Source organism: Fundulus heteroclitus, chromosome 18 (assembly GCF_011125445.2).
Source record: "Fundulus heteroclitus isolate FHET01 chromosome 18, MU-UCD_Fhet_4.1, whole genome shotgun sequence".
Lineage (NCBI taxonomy): Eukaryota > Metazoa > Chordata > Actinopteri > Cyprinodontiformes > Fundulidae > Fundulus > Fundulus heteroclitus.
The window spans coordinates 39018613-39028198 of record NC_046378.1 but is presented as its reverse complement, the minus strand read 5'-3'; positions in this window follow the sequence as shown (position 1 = coordinate 39028198).

The window sequence follows — 9586 nt, the reverse complement described above, 5'->3', positions numbered from 1 at the left end:
TTAAAATGGTATCAAAGCATGTAAAGTAATCATTGATAATGTAATGCCAGATCTCCCTGTCTTGTTTTTATTGCTCCAGCTGACATTAAAAAAAGAAACTGGAGTTTCTGTTTTATTCACTTTTCACAGATAACATTGTGGAGCAGTTTGTTGATAATCTATGTGTGATTATCTTCTAGATTATTCTGTATTTTTCAGGAGTTGTCACCGTCTATCAGTCATATATAAGGCAAGGCAAATTTATTTCTATAGCACATTTCAGTACAAAGACTTTACATGATTAAAATATAGGAAAGTAAAAACAGAATAAAAGCAAGTTGGATTAAAATGTACAAGAAATTAAACAAAATAAAACATGGGAAAATGGGAACTAAAGCCAATATTAAAAACAGTTTGACGATATAAGCTAAGGTTTATAGGCTACTGATCTTTAACTAGGTCCATACTGCAGTGGAAACCTGGGATTCTTTTTGATATAACAGCGTTGACTAAATGGCGGAAACTTAGAAAAATTCATTTATAATTATTCCTATTCTGACATTGTTTTTTTTTTTTTTTTGCATAGTCTGAAAAAATCTGGAATTTAACAATTGTTTCTAATCAGATTAAGTATAGAAAATAAAAACAGATCATCTTTAGAAAAACAAAAACCGTATAAAGTTCGGAAAGTTAAACATCTGCATTTGTGCAAAATGAACCAGTAGGTATCTGAATCATACTTATGCCATTATCTAAGAAGGCTGAGTCTCTTATTTTGAAGAGCATCTGTTGGCTTTGCCTTGAAGATCCAATTTAATCCTTTTCCTGAGATCTACTGGATATCGCTTCAGGTCAACACTTTTTTTATAACACATTAAAACATTCAAAGTTGCACCAAAGTGCTGCACAGCGAGATAAAAATAATTCAGAGTGGTTAAAAGGGGAAAATAACAAAACACAGAACATATATATATATTAACTGATTCATTAGTTTCAAAAGAAAATAATTGATTTTACAAGCTGTGAAGGGACGACTGACCTAAACCAACATAACGGGGATTTAAAAAATCTAGGGGTTGATTTTAAAACATGGATCAGTTTTTCAAAATCTTTTGGAACAAAATAAGGCTTTAGCAAGAAGTCGTAGCTAGAAGAAAAAAAAGCTCATCTTGACAGCTGAACTGATTTGCTTTGTGAATTTAAAGGAAAAAGGAAGAATTGTTCTAGACAGCTCTCATAACCTCCCTTTTTTAATATCGTTGAGGTGGAGGGAGTTTGAGATCGTCCCGGCCTTTATATCAGCAAACAGGTCCAATGACGGCTTTAGAGTTTTATTCTAGCAGATAGATCTGAATGTCATCAGCAAAGCAGAGGAAAAAGATACATTTCCTAAAAATAGACCCTAGGGGGAACATGTATAAGGAAAATAAGACTGGATGAATCCTTGAGGAACTCTCAAAATAAGAGATGCTGAGGAATGAGTATCTGGACTAAGGAGCTTATTTTTGTTGAGTTAAGTTTGGGGTCTTAAAGACATCAAAGCCTGGATGGCCTTAAACATCTTACATTTTAACAGAAAAAAACAGAAATGTAGTTGTTTTTTTCCCCCCGGTGGCTCCTGTGAAACCCTCCAGAGGGGAAAGAGCCTTTAGTGTTGCTGCTCCCAGATTATGGAGCGATCTTCCTTTAATGTCTTCTTTTTAAACTTTCAAAAACAAATTTTTTTATTTGCCGGACTTCTTGTTTTTACTTTGTTTTAGTTGTTTTTATTTTTGTCTGTTCTTTCCTGGTTTTCTGTTTTTTTTTTCCTGTTTTTTAAATGGTAATTATTTTTACATGTGCAGCACTTTGCAGCTTTGGCTGTTTTTAGAAGTGCTTTATAAATAAATAAAGTTAGGCTTAAACCACTTCCTTAAAGGCATTTAAACCGTTTAAGTGCTGAGATACTTTTTAAAACCATACATACGGTTTTTCTTCTATAAAAGGTTGCAGCTGATTTAAGAACCATTCTCAGCAAATGTTTTGTTCTCGAATATCCAGATTATTAAAAAAAATAATAACTGCTGGAGTCAATATAATATATGGAAATCTGTGTGATTTTGAAATGGAAAATTAGTAGGAATGTTCTTTATATTCAGTCAATAAAGTAACTGAACAGTTTTATTTAATTAGCATCCAGTTAGCAGTCTGCAGCTGTTTAACATCTGCAGACCCGGTCGGTGAGAGGTTCTGGTGTCCAGTGGGACGGGTGGTGGTCCGCTCCAGCTGGAGGAACCGAAGAACCCGGTCCTGACGGTGCTTCCAGGATTCTTCCAGGATTCTTCCAGCAGGTGGGCCAGAACCCGGGGCAGCAGGTAGACGGCGGCGTCGCCCACCCCGATGCCAGGCCGGTAGGCAAACAGCAGAGGGTCCAACGGAGACATCACCAGGGAGCGCAGATGGCTGAAGATGGAGCGCTCCAGGTTGGACATAACTAATTTAGTTTGTCATAAATGTTGCGTGGTTCAGACGATGGTACAGGGAGCTACGTTTTAATAAAAAGGTCCAGTTTTACAGAGCGGACCTCTTGGACGATCTTGTCCGTCTTTCTCCTTACAGATAAAAATACAACTTGAAGCCGTTGGCAGTTAAATCACATTTCAAACAAGTTTTTACCGTAAGCTTATTTTAACAAATTGTGTTTCCTCCAAAAAGCTTTTTTTGAAAATCTTCCAAGATTTGTTATATAAAAAAAAAACTCGACCCTTTCCCTTCATAAGTGCTTCATGATAAAGAAACTTTAAATAAAATGTATTTCAGTTCATAAGGAACGTCACAAAAGGTAAGAATGAACCTCCAAATTACCTTAAAATTATATCCAGAGAATTTAATTTTCCTACTCGCTGTTTTTTCTGTTTTATCGGTAGCTGCTGCACATTTAATGGTCCAATCTTTGGTTAACATTAATACAAACTGTTTAACTAAAATGAACTAGTGTTGCGCAGCTACAGAGACATCTGATGCATTAAGAGTCAAAGCGTTTAGATTGGACAACATTGTGTGCAACAGACATTTGTTTTTACGCATTTATCTTTTAATAAATTCAATGGTTTATTCTTAGTCCACTTTTTTTATCATTATCTGGAGTTTGTGCTTCTGGTAAGATTATTTATTCTCTCATAGATGCAGTTTTGTGATGTTCTGGTTGCTTTTTAAAGCAAATTAAACCATTTTTTTAAGGCTTTCAGTTTTACCTCACTCATTCGTGGGAGGATTTCTCTTTATTCCCACGAAAATAACCAAATCTGTGTCTGAGTCTGGAGGATTTGAGCTGCTTGTCAAGTTTCGTCGCCACTGACAGAGAAGCCGGTAAGTGGGATTTTATTTTCAGTTCAACTTTTCTGCTCGGGAAAGATCGTTCCCAGTTTTAAATGATGGACTTGAAATTATTTGTTTTATTTATAATCCTCAGATTGGCGGGGCAAAAGCAGCTGCTTCATAGGGTCAGGGCTGTTGTCTTTCTACCATCTGTGCGCTGGATTATTTATCAGTTACTCTGCAGCATTTGGTCGCCAGCATCACCTAACCAGATAGGGTAGTACTTAATTATTATTATTTTGCCTTTATTCATCTCTCCATTGTCTATACCTATGGAGGACCAAGTCTTCCATATCTAAAAATAAATACAGAAATAAATAAATGCTCAATAAATAAATAAGCATACAATTAATTGCCACCAAATTAATAAATGTAGGTAGAAATTAAATTATACAGTGAGACATAAATGTATATATCTCTTTTAATTAGCTTATTCTTTTATTCGCCTTTGTAATAATTACCTTATTTATTGTGCGTTATAATCTTCAACTTTATTTATTAATTACCTTTTTTTAAGTATTTATTTATGTGCATGTTATATTTTTGTCTGTTTTATTCTTCCTTTGTATTTTTTTACCCTATATATTTCTGTGATGCTATTTATTTCTGTCTGTCCTTTTTACATTTCTGTATGCATTTCTGCCTCATTATGCAAATGAGGAGGGGCTGTGTCTTAAGGGCTAAACTTCTTCCCATTGGTTGTTTAGCATTTTACTGCGTCGGTCAAATCTACATGGCTTTTCCCCGCACTAAAGCATTGTTAAGTAATGTCAAATTTAGCAGGCAGACGTTCAGTGTCCGACCTCTTAAGGAAAGCTGCTAGACTGGAAGAATTAGAACGCTGTAAATTTGGGATCTGAAATGTTTTTCGGTGGTTTCAGATTCGGCTTTTCCGGATCAATAACTCATCGGCGGATGATTTATTCTACAAACAGGGGCGGACTTAGCCATTTAGGGGCCCTAGGCAAACTTTTGTGAAAGCCCCCCCCCGTACTATAGAGCAGCGTGCTCGATCAGACAGCTGCTTTGGCCAGAGTGCTGGGTCATCTTCGAGAAGTACAGTGCTTACTAGCTGAGTGGTTGGTTCTCTATCACAGCCCATCCCCGTCTCATGTTGCAAACAAACACACATAAAACACAGTATAAGCCTTTTACCCAGTGGTTAAATATAAGTATATTTACTCAATTGCTAAAGAAGAAATTTGAGGATGTCATGTATCTTCAAGTTTGTCTATGTCACTGTAACTCGGAGGAAGAATCTCTCTCATATTATATATATATATATATATATATAAAAAAAAAAGGTGCATGTCACAGGAAAGACTAGTGATGTTACAAATATGACAATTGCTTAAACTACAGAACAGTAAATTATTTAATCTATAATTAACGTGACCCTTAACATCCCCAGCTGTACACAATATGTAATGAATGGGGACAGATGGACCCAGAATTCAGACCGACAACAGGAGTGGATGAAAGGAGGATTTATTAACCTCAGACTGGCAGAAAAAGGGACAGACAGGCTCAATAAACAGTTCCAGTCACTACATGAGAGAGCTGAACTCAAAAACAGGCAGGAACAAAGAAAAACTCAGGGAATCCAAAAACACAGGTCCTGGAAAGGCAAAAACTCAGAAAATCCAAACACCGGTCCGGTCAAGACAAAAACAAGCAGGTAATCCAACAAGCAGGGTAAAACAGGTAAAGAGTCAGCTGGCTCAGAATCCACAAAGCAAAATAAGGTCAGGATCAACAGATAGGAAAAAACCACTGGATACAACTCACCAAGTAAGCTCATGAGAGGATCTGGCACTGATGTTGGGTCTGGGAGCTGGTTAAGTAGTGGCAGATACAGGTGGAGCATGTTAAAACTAATTGCAGCAGGGGTGGAGATGAGCAGGTGTGTGGAGTAAGTAATCAGAGCCAACATCAGTACCGAGATCCCAACAGAACTGAGAAAACAAATGAACTGCACAGAAATAATACTTAAAACAATGACAGATGTCAAACACCAACAGTACCTAAACTAAAAACAGAACTCAAACTATGACACAATAACACACATTAAAGCAATGTTAATACAACGCTGTAAAGCAGAGTGAGATGTTGGTATTAACTTCCTTATGTTTTTTGAATGTATAACTTAAATAATTAAGGACTAAAACATCTAAAACTTATGGGTGATTTTACAACATTTAAAAGCCTGAGATTTTCCTGAAATTTAACATAAAAAATACCTAAATAATTGATTTTTCATCGTTTGTAGCAACTCCAAATGAAATTTGAAACTTACTTTAAAATGACCCATCTTCAATAAGGTAAATAAATACTTATCAATATAGGGCAAATGTCCTCTTCGACGGCTTAATACTCACTAGTTGTTCAACTTGACAAGATGGATCCTCCTCAACAGGTGCCAGCGTTACCGCTGAGTTTTCAGCTGTTTGCGGGTCACTGCTGCTGCTGCTCGCTGCTGCCGCAGTGAAGAAGCCGAAGTCAGTCATTTTCGGTAACTTTGAAAGCAGCTTCCTACTTTCATTCTTCTTTCTCCTTTTTTCAGCACCGCTAGGGTAACTTCTTTTCATCTTTCTTTCCTTTCTTTTCTCTTCTCCTCCGTTCTGCTCGTCTCGTCTCTTCGCGCCGTTTGTTTTCAAATAGTTTGCTGCCGTGTGTTTGGACCTTTCTGCCGCAGCAAATAGACTGAACCAATGTAGTGGACACTGTAGGGGGGGCCCCGAGACACACTCAATATTATAAGCATTCTAATGGCATTTAAGCGAAAGCATTTTTATCCAAAACATAATTAATGTGCACAAATAAGTAATAGCTGTATTAACCATACATGTAAAAGGAGTTTTAGGGGGCCCCCCAGGAACTCGGGGCCCTAGGCAACTGCCTAGTTTTGCCTAATGGTAAGTCCGCCCCTGTCTACAAAACAGACACCTCTCCGCAACCACCGCAAGGCAGTCAGCTACAACCGTAGTTTCCTCAAAACGAGTCTCCCACCGCGCTGCGGTTTATTAATTTGATGGCAATTAATTGTATGCTTATTTATTTATTGAGAATTTATTTATTTCTGTATTTAATTTCAGATATGGAAGACTTGGTCCTCCATGTATACCTGCTTATCTGCGCAGGAAAAGCCGCCTTTCTCCAGCGTCATGGACATTCAATCATGCACGAACTCTTCTGGCCTGTTGCTGAGTTCCTGAAGTGATTCTGGTAGAACCATTCACTCCTGAGAAGGTTCTCCACTGCTCTGGTTTCTCCATTTGTAGATAATCTAGGACCAAAGACACGACTTTAACCCTTATCAGGCTGATTTACGTCTGACGACGGTTTTTAGTTGTTTCTTTAGGGCATGATGTGTTGCGTTCTGTCCTACTTCATGTTGCCAGATTGGTTCAAATCAAGTAAAGTCTTGTTTCTACCGGTCTGGCTGTAATCACTTCTGATTGTGGGCTGGTAAAACTGACCCAAAAATGTCAGTAATCGATTTAACAAGGGGAGTAATTACTTTATCACACGAACTCAGGTTGATTTGGATAGATTTTTATTTTCAATACATTTTTATCCTTTGAAAACTGAATGTTGTATTTACTCAGACTTTATCTTTGTCTGGTTTTTGACATTTGTTTGATCTGGAACTGGAATCTGTGAGGCCTATATATTATTATAAAATACATTGAATCCTTGTTGCTGAAACTTGAGGGACAGTAAACTGTAAAACATGGGCTACATAAGGTTAAATATTTTACTTAATATAATAATGGAGTTTCTTTGATCACATTTTTTTTTCTTTTATCATAAAAAACACAAAGTCTTTCTCCACTGATTTATTACAGAAGACAGCAGCTTTATATAATCAGAAAAGGTACAGGGAAAAAACAAGAAGGCTTCTGGAAAATAAAAGGCATTCTGTTACAGCACAGGTTGTATAATAATAATAATAATAATAATACCTGAATGATCCGAGTAGTTACTTCACCAATGTGTGCTAAAGCAGATTAATCAAGAACCGTTTACGCCTCACTAATCCAGAAACTTTGTCACATTTCATGTTTTTTCTCCACCCCTCCTAAATTGATTAAAGCCGTTAAATGGCCACAAGTAACGTCCTTAAATCTGAAATGAAGAACTTCTTCTGATCAGAGCAACATTTCAGAGGCAACAAGCTGCTGCAGGCGTCCAGAAGCAGCTGTTCACATCTGGGTCAGACGGGCTTTAAGCTATAAGAACGTTTGCCTTAGAAAAAAGTCTTTACTGAACATAAACCTAATCTTGACCGTTTTAATAAAAACAGACATTTGATGGCTCTAAACATTATAATCTATTTTCCTCAGAGGAAAAAGGAAAACCTCCTTTTTCGTGGCGGCAGTAATTCACCGTTGAAGATGTTAAGTTTTTAATTATAAGCAGCAATAAAGTGATTAAATTTAACAGAAGTCATATTTTATAGCTGAATAGTTATCCTCATAAATTCTGACAAATCTCCGGCTTTCATGTCACTTTAATGCAGTGGTTCCAAAACTTTTCTTGGTAGCCCACCTGTAATTTAAAAAAGTTTTGACAATCGAACAAAGCAAACTGCAGTAAAACACATCGCAATAAAATAAACTGCAGTAGTCTTTAAATCACAAAACTACCACTTTTAAAGTGTAATTGTTTAGTTTAAGTATTTTACTGTGTAATTCAACATTGCCATCAATATATATATTTAAATAACCTCTGAATATTGGTCATTTTTCCTGTCCATCTCTATCATGCCCCCTCCTGCAATTACATCAAGAACCACTGCTTTAATTAAAGTTACATTAAAGTTTCATTGTTAAAAAAATATACATCCACTAATTTTGCTGCAGGCAGCTGATAGAATAGAAATGACCTTTATTGTCCCTCGGTGGGGATATTCACGCATCTCAGCAGCAAAGTGAAACGTAAATGGAGCATTTAGAAACGCACACGGGTAAAAATATAAAAATTAAAAACCAGCATAGGAGTCTGCAGTGAGGGCAACGCTGCAACATAATTTGATAAGAACCAGAATTGTTTTTTTTATTTTCCTCCAATAAGTTTGAAAACGCGGAACAAATGGAAGAGAACTGATCTTATTATCATTGTTGGTTTAAAAACCGATAGTTTAAACACTCTAAATTTCTCAGCTTGCACTAACTTTAGTAAATAAACATGCAGCTCAGCATGCAAAGCTTTCTTTCATGTAGATGATATCAAAACAGAAAATACTAAAAATTTGCCTCATTTGCACTTCTTAGCAGAGTCTAAAGTTAAAAGCCAGCGAATAAAACGTGTTTTGGTATTTTACTGCAGACCAACTAACTGGTGCTAGGCACGATCGTCCAACCCGTCTATTTGGATGCAGCTAATAGAGGAAAGTTTAATCTTGAAATTTCCCTAAATTAAAGTCAGGAAAACTCATCATTTTGAGTTTAAAACTCTGAAGACACTTTCATCGGGGAACATTCAGATCAACATCTGGATATCCAAAAAAAAAAGGGAAACACAAGAACACGCTTAAAAATAACCTACATGAGCTACAAATGATATAAAAAATAATGTTGGCTTCAGGAAAAACTTTGATAAAGCGTCTATAAAACAAGAGTTGGATGAATCCAACACATGCAAGGCTCAAAATGCAAAGCATCTCCAGAGGGAAACCAACGCAGGGCTGCATTGTCACCAGACCCGCTCGCTAAAAATGAACGGTCTCACGGTGGAAAACGTCATATTCAATAGAATAAATATAGAACTGTAGCTTTAATGCTTAGCCTAAAGATCAGCTACGATATTTAACACAAATATACTAGTAAGACTAAGAGCTTAACACGTAAAGACGTCACAAAGAGTTAAAAACAGAATAATTTCTGATTTCAGGCAAAAATTATTTTTTTTTTTTTACTTTTTTTTGTTTTCTTCTGCGCCTCAGAGTCCGACTTTAAAATCCGACACGCGTTTGTCTAAATATTTTCACGTTCGTTCACCTTAACGGTGCAGAATTAGTATCTGGAGAAAATTAAAAAGCTAATCTACATTGTTGTTAACGGCACTTATAGCTGTGAGCCTCGTTCTTCTCCATCGCAGAAACATTTGGCTTTAAAGACCTAAAAACAAGAGCTCACATGTTAAACACAGAACCGATTTAAGCAGAAAGGTGATTATATCAATGCTGTCCCGTGAAAAGAAAGAATTTTTACAGCTGGCACAGATTTCCAGTAACACGATCCGGCTC